Source organism: Anser anser (assembly GCF_964211835.1).
Source record: "Anser anser genome assembly, chromosome: Z".
Lineage (NCBI taxonomy): Eukaryota > Metazoa > Chordata > Aves > Anseriformes > Anatidae > Anser > Anser anser.
This window is the reverse complement of record NC_139723.1, coordinates 61,195,941-61,208,530: the sequence shown is the minus strand read 5'-3', so window position 1 is coordinate 61,208,530 and position 12,590 is coordinate 61,195,941. Positions and strand designations below refer to the sequence as shown.

The 12,590-nt window shown below is 40.1% G+C and overlaps 1 long non-coding RNA gene across 1 annotated transcript; it reads left to right on the top strand.

The window, feature by feature from the left end:
* The first annotated feature begins 5,763 nt into the window (after window positions 1–5,763).
* Window positions 5,764–9,341, top strand: LOC310889921. The gene is made up of 3 exons (XR_014576915.1): window positions 5,764–6,420; window positions 6,574–6,663; window positions 7,524–9,341. It is a non-coding gene; the product is annotated as an uncharacterized lncRNA (long non-coding RNA).
* Window positions 9,342–12,590: the final 3,249 nt, after the last annotated feature.

The following is a 12,590-nucleotide window of genomic DNA, read 5'->3' as shown; positions in this document are numbered from 1 at the left end:
GTCAGGCCTGCTGGAAATTTGGAGGCAAGCGGGCTAGTGGTGTTTTACTGTATATTTCTAGGCAATGTGATGTAAAAAATAATCTCATGATATGTCAGAAGATATCAATCCTTGGTATCATAAAGAAAATATACTTGTTGGATGGTAGGGATCAAAACATCAGAGAAAGAATCCTAGAATCACAGAACCATAGAATCATAGAATGGCTTGGGTTGGAAGGGACCTCACATATCATCTAATTCCAAGCCCCCTGCCATGGGCAGGGATGCCACCCACTAGATCAGGGTCTCATCTAACCTGGTCTTGAACACCCCAGGGTTGGGGCATCCACAACCTCTCAGGGCAACCTGTTCCAATGCCTCACCACCATCTGAGTGAAAAACTTTCTCCTGATTTCCAACCTAAATTTCCCCTGTCTTAGTTTAAAACCACTCCCCCTTGTTCTATCATTATCTACACAAGTAAAGTGTCCTTCTCCATCCTTTTTATAAGACCCCTTTAAGTACTGATAGGCTGCGATGGGGTCTCCCTGGAGCCTTCTCTTCTGTAGGCTGAACAGCCCCAGCTCTCTCAGCCTGTCTTCATAGGAGATGTGCTCCAAGCCTGTCCAGGTCCCTTTGGATGGCATTCATTCCTTCTGTCATATCAACCTCACTACTCAGTTTGGAGTCATCTGCAAACTTGCTGAGGGTTCACTCGGTCCCACTGTATGTGTCGTTGATGAATATATTAAATAGTACCTGTCTGAGGACAAAGAATTTGAGGATGTTTCCAGGGAAATACCTTATGAATCATGACCTAGGATCTCTCATCCTCAAGCAGAGCTAGAAATCCTGATTATTATTTTAAAATATATACTATCTTCAGTAATTATTACATAAGTGGGAAGAGTTTTTTTAAAGAATGTGTTACCTTTATAGGAGGTGTTTTTCCAAGTGATGACATTCTCAGTAGCTTTAAAGAAAATAAATATTGGAAATTATTGTGCTAATTATTGCACTTTTTACAAGCTCCCAAATATGCCATCCTGCAAGAAATTTAGAATAGTCCCCCAACTGTCTGGCGTGTCCAAAGGGGCTTATTTATTTCAGAGTTTTTGTAAATCCAGTTTCTTTTTATTTTTCACTAAAACAATAATATGAAAACATACGGTGAAGGTTATCTGAGAGGAATTATTCACATTTTTTCAATTGTTTAAAATGGTTTTATATCTCTTTTGTTTCCATTTGCAGTGCCTCTTGTAGCTAATAAAAGTACATTTTAACCTGTTTGCCAGAACAGCAAAATTGAAGCAAGCTTTGTAGACTCAAGGCAGAAAGTAGGAACATAGTTCAGGATTATGAGTATCTGCAGAAGAAAGCTCACTGGAAAAGTTCTGTTTATCCTGTCATGGCACAGAAACAAAGAATATAGCTTAGGAAGTTGAGTCCTGAGTATTGAATGGTTATATCTAATGGCTTGCTCACAGCCTATAGGATAAAATTTGCCTTGCAAAGTTTTTCACAAAATATTTTCAAACAGTGACCAAGTTCTAAAATATCGCTGTTCAAAAAACACATTATTAATTACCTGTCTGGCTTAGGAAACTGAAAGATCCCTGGTAATGAAATAGGCAATGTATATATTCAAATTCTCTTACTGCTTCAGTTGGAGTTATAATACTCAAGCTTAGAGATGTATTATTTGCCATCTTCCACTCCATCTATCAAGAGATAACAAATTTCTAATCTGAGCTGCCTTCACTGAGATGAGTTCCATTTCTAGAACTTTGGGACTGTCTCCTTAGTATTCATAGTATACGATGTACAGCTTTTGGTTGAACAGCCCAGTGAAACTAAAGGTCACCTCATATTAATGACTTGGAAGGAAAGCAATTTTTTTACACACTTCAATTGGCTGCTTGGAAGCCATAGAAAAAGGTTTCAGTGAACTACTCAATAGTGAGGAAGAAATGTCTGTAAATCCAGAGGAGGAATAGATTTGTTATTGGCAGGGGCAGCATTAGGAATTGGCTAAGTATGTGGTTGCCTGGAATACCACAACTAAAGAAGTGTATCAGTATTAGGAGAGATGTGGTTACCCAGTAATGGCCCTGTTGAGTCACTCTTCATTTAGAAGTACTCACTGCTATTTGTCTGTGTAAAAGGAATTGGAAAAAACCTATCTAAAAGTGGAAATGCAATATAGAGGGAACTGGGTAGATTGCTGACCAAAGTCTGAGGCAAGATATTACTAATTAGGATTATGAACACTCCTGAGGCTTGTCCCATATGTAGATAACTTCAAAATTAACATACTGAAACCCACGCGGTCCTTAAATTAATTGAATTTCTCTGGAATATACATCTTTCTATGGGCACCCCCATCAGGTCTTGCCCTTGCAGCTCTCACATTTTCCCATGGGTTTCTCTGAAAAAGAAAAAAAAAAAAAAAAAAAGTCCTTCTGGTGCAGAGTCCTGCTGCTCCCAGTGACTGCTTTTGCCTGCTGTGTTTCCTCCAGCACTGGCTGGTCTCAGCAGAGTAAGACCAGTACCCCAGCTGCTGCTGTAAAACAGTATAGCTTTGAGCAAACTCTCAGTGGTGGATCGAAGTCATAAAACACTTGTAAGCAAGGCAAAGTTAGTAAAGAGGTACAGTGTTTTTCGGTCACAGAAAACACAAAAACTTGGAGGTACATAAAGCTTTCTGCATGTTTGCCTTCTTCTGGCTCCACCTATTTTCCATATGGAGAACCACGTAGGTGAGGAATATCGGAGGTCAGCCCACAAAGTCTATTTTCTTTCTCACTGTCTCATGTTTCCCAGCTCTTGACAACCCTTCTCTCTACTTCTACAAATGCGTGCACACAAGACCCATGTCCCATTAAGCCTCTTGAATGAGGTGAAACCAGACTGCATGAGTTTTGCCAGAGGGCAAAACTTCAAAAAGGTGGTTGTTCACCTCATTTCATTACTAGGGACCTAAATTAAGCACCCACCAATACCTTCAGTTCCTGCAGGAAGCTTTATCTAGTGCATTTGCCAGGAACAAAATCACTAACAAGCTTAACTGAATACATAGAAAAAGGATAATACTGTCGTGTTGGGATATTTTCATGGTTATTTAGTGCATCAGAATAGCATTATCAGTCAACCAGTCCCTGAAAAGTGTGAATATCTCAAGCAAAATCATGAGCACTTGGGGAGAGAAAGCAAAATAAACCAGGAATGACACAATCTGGTTTCAATAGGATACAGAAGGCGGATTTTAGCTACAGAGTTACAGACTCAGAGATGAAAGCTAGAGCTGCAGGATGCTGCATCAGAACGATCCCAGCTTCCTCACACTCTTAGCAGCCTCTCCTAGAGATCGCAGTGCTGGTCTGTCAGTGGGTGTCCAAAGTTAGCAGCCAACATCACATTCGCTGACGTCAGGGCACCCTCAGAAAGACCCAACAACACTGTTTTCATTTTGATACCTAGGCATTTTAGATGACTTTTTCCACTCTCCCTTTTATTTCGTTCTAATTGGGTGCTACTCAGTGAGGCACAGGCAGCTGCTCTTGCATGGCACTTTGTCTCTACACGTTATGTCAAGCTTTGAGAAACATCAGAGGGGCCAGGCTATAGAAATGTGGCCTGCAATTGCTCACACTAGCAGCAGTAAAGAGCTCCATGCCATGGGTGTTCTGCTGTTGGGCCTATCAATATGCTATTTCTTTCCTTTCACTTCATAAGCTTTTGAGGTGTTTTAGTAGTTGCTGTAGTGACTGTGCCACTGTAGATGATAGGTTGCACACCCCAAATGTCTCTCACTGTGGGAGAGAACTGCATCCTAGGCATTGGGAGAAAAACAGTATAGATATTAAAAAGTGCTATGAAACAGAACCAAAAAATATGGCATTGCACAGACTGATTAGCATTCCCCAAACAGAGCTGGAGTCAGGCTGAAACCAGTACTTCTTGTTACTGTGCAGGTGTGTGCAGGTTCATGACCATGGGTTTTGTTGCTGGAATGGGTCTCATTGTTCATCCAGATCATGATCCAGTAACTGAATATCCATTAATAACTTTTAATAATAATTTCACTTGTATGAGCTTCTGGTAGTAATGGCAACAAAAGCACAAAGCACCTTCTTTGTCCTACTTCAGTTGGTCCTTTTGGACACCTGCACAGAAAAGAGTCCCTATAGCAAACTTCAAGCTAATAACAACATCCTGGGTCCCGTTATTAACATCTGCAAGTTCAAAAAGTGAAGGGTCTGGGATGTGAACCCAATGTTTGTAAAAAAGGCTGAGTAGTCTTAAAGATGAGCTAGCAAGGAGTTGAGAAGCCTTTCAGAAAGATTTTTTTTTTTTTTCAGAAAGTTTTCCTGTGGGAACCAATCTGGAATTTGAGAAATGAGGTCTGTGTGAGAAGAGGAGCACAACCAGTCACACTTAGCATTCTTTCTGTATCACCCTGCAGTGCAAATGGGAGAACATCTGGAGACATTAACAAACACTGGGAGCCCAGCATTTGCGTTTCTTCCTCCTAAGTGAGATTACATTTATGTTTGCAAGAGAAGATGGAAAATTATTACAGGGGATGGGTGAGGAAAGACACATGTTCAGGCTGGGTGTGCTCTAGGTTGACTGTTTGTGGGATGACTGAAAGGAGAACATTCACACGAACACATCTCCATGCTATAGAGCAGAACCTAACAGAGATGTTAGCTAGTAAACCTGCTGTCTTATAAGATGAAGGGTTAGAGGTTGCTTTGGACAACAGGCATCTCATTAAGATCAATCCTTATCCCCTGGGGACTGTCTGATCTTATTCCCCCAGGTGGCACTTGCACCTGATATCCATCAGTGATATGAGCTGTAACCCCTCTTCTCCCTGACTGATATGGATGGTGAGGACACACCATGCACTCTGCTCTCTGTCTTGGGATCTGTTTCTGCCAGCAGAGAGCCTTGTCAAAGAAGGAAACATTCTTGTGAACATTTTTTTTCATACCTACTTTCTTGAAATAAATAAAAAAATAATAATAATAATAAAAAAGATTTGTTTTATAGACTGTGACATATAAGAGCAAATTAACAGCTAATGACACCTCAGGTGAGATGTGAGATGTGAGAAGAGGAAAAAAAAATCTATGTTTACATAATAAACGTAAGCTGATCCTGGGCTGGAACCACCTGGTTGTGCAGATGTTTGGCGTACTTGATCACATGGTTTTGTTTTTATTATCCTTCTCTTCCAATCATTTACTTTTCTCTGAGATGGTGTTTGTTGTTGTTGTTTATTTTATTTTATTTTATTTTATTTTATTTTATTTTATTTTATTTTATTTTATTTTATTTTATTTTATTTTATTTTATTTTATTTTATTATTTTATTTTTTCTCTTCAGCTATGTTTCTAAGTACTTTACAACTTTAGCTAGGTTGCTGATCTGAGGTTCATGGCATGATCCCCAGTAACAGGATTCCTACAAAGCATCCACTCATTTTCCCTATGGTGTTGTGGACTTCCCACACAGGCTTTAGCATGGATCACAGCTTCTGTACACACCTCCTTAATGTGAATAAGTAACATGAACTATAGCAGATTGGAGCCTATGTGATTCTACTTCATCTCACAAAATTTATATTTATGTTTATTCTCACTAAACAAACAGAAAACTTTTTTAATCAATAATTCTTTGCCTTTCTGCACAGTCCTTAAAGAGGTAACCTTATAATTGAACCAACAACAATTTAAAACATTTCTGAGACTGATTATGTAGATGTTTAGTTAGGATTGCTTGATCTTGTGCATCAAGGAGTAAATTAACGTCTCCTGCAGTCTCCATTAAATTAAAGTATTCTTGTTGTTGCAATACATTATCTTTCGTGTAAGTAATAATGGACTTGGCGTTGTCAGCAGAGCAGCAACACAATGGGCTCCAGGGACTGTGATCAGAAATCATTCCAGCTTTGCTGTAACAATAACTGCAGCACTTTACTGGCTTCCATCTAGCTTCAGCAAGGGCTGAGCTAACACTTCAGAATGGTTTGTCACCACAGAAGGTGTGTGTTAGAGTCTGGATACATAACAGAAAATAGCTGATGAATGCAGTTTATGTGAGTGCTTAGTCTGATGAATCTGTGAAGATGCAAGTTGTAAATTATATATTTCATATTAAAATGCACTAACAAGAAAAGTTTTTGTCAGGTAGACAAGGTAAGGAGGGAAAAGATGGGCTGAATGAAATGAGAGTGCTGTGCTAAATAATGTTAAGATGGTGGTCTGAGTTAATATAAAACAGGTGGGAAGACTTCAGTTTGATATTCTAGTGTGAATTTATTTTCTTTCTCAGTTAGTGTCATTACCTCATGTTGTATTTATATAAAACACTTCATTATGATGGAAGGTGAAGATGTTTAGAACAACAACAAAAAAAAAAAAACACATGGTAAGGATTGTTTTCTCTTGAGGAAATACTTAGAATCTTCCTTACAAAGCTTACCAACTGTGAGCTCAGTTACTTAGGTATAAATCTTCAATAATGCTTTTGAAATCAATGTAATTATAATGGATTTATGGGCATATAATCTGTTTTTTACAGATTATTTACCTGATAAATGCTAATGACTCCTTGGAGCTGAAAGTGAAGGGAATCTGGGATTTTACCCAAGGAATACAAAATGGGACTGTGGTATATAAATCTTCCTTAACTTTTGAATTGTTGCCAGCAGATGATTTTTTTTTCTAAGGAAATCCTAACAAAAATCTTTTCTGATTTGTATGTGTTAATGGTAACAATGAAAAAAAACCTCCACAGCATTCTCACGTTGCACCAGAGATGGCTTTGGTCTGTGGTAAATATAAAAAATGCATTTTCTTCTATTATTTTCCCCTTTCTTCTCTGTAGTCATGTGGAAGATTTCACATGCAAGCATGAACATGCAATTTGCTTCCTGCTCTGTTGCAATGCAGCGTTATACTCCTCTGTCTCTGCTCAGGTCTTAAGTAGTCTCAAGCTTCCTGCTTACTTCTGATGTTCAAGAATTGTTAACTTTCATTTTATTGCCATTTCCCATGGAAGGCCAGAATTCCACTTTCCTCAGCTATTAATGTGAGACCAGGGAGACTTGTGAGATTTTTTACAAAGCATGTGTTAATGAATGGAAACTCAGTCTTATGCATCTGTATTAAGGAAGGGGTAGTCTGATAAATACAGAAGAGATAATAAAACTCTGGAGAAAGGAAAAGCGACAAATGGAGTCTGCTCTATCTCCTGCAGACTCAAGTCACCAGCCCCTTCCATAAATAAAGACATTAAGCTTAACTTTCAGTGTGAAATAAATCTTGCCTAAGTATTTTGCAGTTTCATGATAATGAAACGAATAGCTAACCTCATATCTTAAATGTTCCTTTCCTTCACATTCACAAAACAAAAAAGTGAAGGGCATCCAACTCTCCATGAAGGCATATTCACTCAGTGTTGATTATACAGGCAGGATGTCTTCAAGAGCTTCTTCTGATTTTGTGAACTTATTTCTGCTTTCTTGGAAGCATGTTGCTGCTGACAGAAAAATTACACGTTGCGGAGTACAGCTCATGCTCTCGTGGGCTTCAGACACACTAAGAGAAGAATTGATTACAGCTGTTTCCTCGACCAGTGTGTATGATGGCATCCACAGATGGGATAGTGACCAGCTGGTAGCCTCTGGTATGGCCTTGGATACCTGCTGGCTGGGAAAATTGTGTGCTCAACCATCAGCCACACAGCCCTAAGCCTGCACCAAGGTCTTGATTTTCAGCTGCTGACCTTAATCTGAGCCCTTTCCACCATCACAGCATGCTTGGGATCAGGCTTTAAATGAACCCCGCAATGTTCCCACTGCTGCACAGAGAAAATTTGTTCCTGATTTCTGTTAATTGAGAAGTCTTCAAAATATACTTCAGAAAGTATCCCCTAAGGACTGTCTTCATTGGACAAGGTTCCTGATTTAGAAATAATTGTCATATTTTTTAAGAGATTTTCTATCTCCATGAATACTCCTGTGCAAATGTGGCTAAAACTGACATAAAGTATTCTTCTGGTATTTTGTAGCTTGCTTATGTTTGTTGATGGCAAGCACACCAGTAATGTGCAAGTGTCCATAACAGCACAGAATCTGTCTATGCTGTAATTGTTCAGGGATTACAGAGGAAGAGGGAGCTTGGAGCTCTGTTATCCACTGCCCTGAACACAAAGCACTAGCCCAGTGCAGCAAGCACCTCTGTGCAACCTGCCTTCGTGAGAACCACTGATGGACCAGTTCCCGACTATTACCTACCCCAGTGCTTTGCTGGTCAGTTTCACTCCCCAGGTCTTTTGTCTTACAGACAGCACTTTGTTCTTCTGACACACTTCCATTAGCTTTGAAAGTTTGAAAGTACTCAGGATTGGTGCTGATAAACCTAAATCAACATTTCAGTGCAAATTGCTGTCAGTTGTACCCACTACATTGTTGCATGTTGTCAGATGTTGCTGTGCTTGGTGTGTTAGGTGTAATTAAAATGAGGGGAGAGTATATGGTCATCTGTTCTGCTGCAGTAACGTTGAGGAAGAGCATGTTGGGGAGACAATAACTCACCACCATCCAGCAATTTAAAGAATAAAAGAGGTTTATAAGTAAAAATCTCTTTCATCTGTCCTTTGGTCCCCACACATAACAAATCTCCTTGCCAACTACTTTGCTTGACACAGTCGTCATTTCTTATTAGCTTCAAAATTTCTGCAAAACGATGCCTCTATCTTCAGTTATGGGTAATCTCTGCTGGGAATGGAGAAAGAGGTGCATTGTGCAGGGAGGGAAGAGACCACACACTATTTTTATCCATCATTTTCAGCTCTTTGGCCTGGTGATCACACCATACTTCACATGCTACACATTTCAGAGCAGCTCCATTGTTGGATACAGCTGGAGTTACCTCCAAACCTTATTTATCTTAGCCACATCCTTCATCTCTTACCAGGCTTCCCAATGCATCTCTGTGCTAGGTAGGTACCATAAAAATAAAATTTCTTCTGGGGAGCTCTGGCCATTCATGTCATGTGATTTGGGAAATTTATATTGTCCACTGTTCTCCCAGCCCCTCAAGGAGAAGGAACAGGAGGTTCATCGTATCCACTCCTCTGCTTTTACACTCCCCTGCTCAGTTTTTGTCTGGCCTGAATCCCACAGCGGGGTAATATGCCCCATGGAGAAGAGCAGCAGGATGAGAAGGTGACCCAGAGACCATTCCCAGCCTCCGGCAGGAACTTGGGATGGACAGGCACAGAGGGGAACATCCCACTTTGGGATCTGTGGGTCCCAGATGCACATGTAGAACATGGCTCCAAGCATACAGACAACAGCTCAGCCTGCTGGTTTCTGTGGGCTGAAAATAAAGGTGCCTTTGAAATGAGGAAAATCCTCTCTTTTTTAGAATTTTAAATTGGCTACCTGAAAGAAAAATAGTACTCTCACACAGTGAAACAGATGAAAAAAGAGAGATATAAAAAGAACCATCTTTATCAATAAATTATTTTTCATACTGTAGCATTTAAAATTTTAATCTGATTGTAGCTTGTTATTTATGCTCAAACTATGTGGGGTTTGTTTAGTCCCTTTTCTCTTATAAAATTAATGTTTACAAATGTATCCTTAATTTTCATTTATTAAAAACAGTTTTCCTGCATAAAAGTAATTCCAGCTGATCATTAAAAACATACTTTAAGAAGCACAGAAAATATATTGATTGCATGGAATTTAAATGGCAAGAAATATGTTTTTAATTATTGTTACATTATTAACAGACAAGAACTATCTTATTAAATCTAAATTGGATGTGTACCAAGGAACACTAATGCAAACCATTCCAAAGACAAAAATCAAATACACGTTGGTATATAATAAAGCCCTCATGTACAATTGAGGTGGTTTACAAAAAGATCTTTCAGCTTTTGAACAGACCAACAGGCAAGTATTTCACCATCTGAGTTCACAGTAAGGTCTCTAGCATAAAGTATATTGCATAAAAGAGCATGCTGCTTCTTTTTGTTCAGGTCATACATTTATGTAGCTCCATTATCTTCCAGGGTATTGCTTCCAACTTGTAACTGTTCAAAACAAGATTTGGGCTGGAAAAGCTGAAACCATCTAGCTAAAAAGTAGTAGGGTAGAGATAAACTGTCAAACACCGACCGTGAAAATGCATGTCAGTGCAAGATTCTCATCTCAACTTCCCTTTTCTTCACTTCCAAGGTAGCCATTTGGTCACCAACAGAATCCAGAGCAGCTGGAGATGTCTGTGGTCACCATCATGGACTAAAGACCATCCTCTCGATCCTGCTGCTGTCTAAAAGCAACCTGGGTTTGCAGTATATGCAGCAGTCTTCTTCCTCTTACCTTTGTTTTTGATCTGACAACAGTATATGTCACTTGGAAGCTCCCCAGGCCTATTCCAGCTGCTTCTTCTGATACTCTCTTGCTGATAAGCTGATTCTCTAATCCTGTCTTTCATCAAAATACCTAGAAAAGCTGCAATGCCCACATACATATGTGTTGCAGGTTCCCTTGCTTTAAGAAGCAACAGTTGCTTATGCTTTCAATGTGAGCCTGCTATTGCTTCACTTATCTGGTTCCAGTAAAGAAACAAGCATACTTCATTATTCTTTAATGAGGGGAGGTTATTAGACCACTGATCTGAGCAAAAATATCTCAACCCACAGCAGCAGTGACTTTGTCCAAGACATATTGGAATACCAAAAAGGAATTTCCTGTATTTACTTGGAATAAACTATTTTCTGCAACAAGTATTAAAAATCTGAACACTGTTTAGAGTGAGAAGTTGAAGGCACATAGACACAACAAAACTTTTTTTGTTCTTGTTGTTCAAAAGGGAAGTTAATGACTTCCAGTTGTTCAGTGTTTCACAACCAACTCCCTCCAAGCCCTCAGCTGGATGCTCAGCCTTTCTGTGCTGGGGACTAGATGCCAACGTCAGGGCACTTGTGTGGTCTAGTGAGAAGATTAGTTAAAATTCTCCTGGCTTCCTTTTGGCCATAGATACTGCCCTGGAAAGTGAAATAATTGTGCTTGTCTCACAGGTGAGAGGATCGAGGGGTGAATGCCCCTGACTTGTCACGGAAATGACAATGTGCAGTGTTGAGGCTACTACGGCATGGAAAGGAGAGGTAGTGGTAGCTCTTCACAGCTCAGCAAACCTTCTCAGTCAGTCCTTTGGCAATTGTTTCTCCTGCTGCCCAGGAAGCTGAGGGGACAGCTGTGCAAATGGGAGCTACTGCTGTAGTAGACTTTTGCCATAGCATGCTTTGCCACTGGAGGACACTACATAATACACTGGAAAAATCCCTGATTGTGATCTGTAGTCTAAAGAGACATTAGAGAACATTTGCAGAATTTTTTGATTTTTTTTTCTTTAGGTATAGCTGATAAAAAAGGATTGTTACACAAAATAAGTCAAGTCATGGTGATTTCATACTGGAAAACATACTGTGAAATCAGTGAGAACTTTTCCCCTTTTAAAGCCCAGATGATTTGCCCTTATGATAGAAAAAAGGGAGTGTAAATTAACAAACCTTTCCAAAGGCCAGTGGACTGGCTAGTTAATTTTAAAAGTCCAACTAGTTAATAATACCTTGTAAATCATTTAATGTACAAAATATGTTAATACACTAAAATGATCAACACTGAGGAAATCAAATCCTTTGCTGTTGCCTTCACACCACACTGGCAAAATGTACCAAGCATAGGTAATACCCTATAACAAATCTGAATCCACAAAGACTATACCATGAGAGGTCTTGGACTGCCTGACAGGAAGAAAATTCTTTGCAGAAGGTCTTCTATGAGTAATTACAGAGCATAGTTTAGCTATCGAGGTCAAAACTGATAATGTTTCCAGAGCTCTACCTAAAATATATTATGGTCCAGTTAAAATCTTTTGTCATTAGAATCATAGGATCATTAAGGTTGGAAAAGACCTCCAAGATCATCTGGTCCAACCATCACCCTACCACCAATGTCACCCACTAAACCACGTCCCTCAGCACCATGTCCAACCTTTCCTTGAACACCCCCAGGGATGGTGATTCCACCACCTCCCTGGGCAACCCGTTCCAATGTCTGACAGCTCTTTCTGAGAAGAAATGCCTCCTAATTCCCAATCTGAATCTCCCATGGCACAACTTGAGGCCATTCCCTCTAGTCCTATCACTGGTTGTCTGTGAGAAGGTTCTGACATCCAGCTCCCCACACCTTCCTTTCAGGTAGCTGTAGAGAGCAGTAAAGTCTCCCCTGGGCCTCCTCTTCTCCAGACTAAACAACCCCAGTTCCCTCAGCCGCTCCTCACAGGACTTGTGTTCCAGGCTCTTCACCAGCTTCGTAGCCCTTCTCTGGACATGCTCCAGGGCCTCGATGTCCTTCTTGTAGTGAGGAGCCCAAAGCTGAACACTGTACTCGAGGTGTGGCCTCACCAGAGCTGAGTACAGGGGGATGATCACCTCCCTGGTTCTGCTGGCTACACTATTCCTGATCCAAGCCAGGATGCCGTTGGCCTTTTTGGCCACCTGGACACACTGCCGCCTCA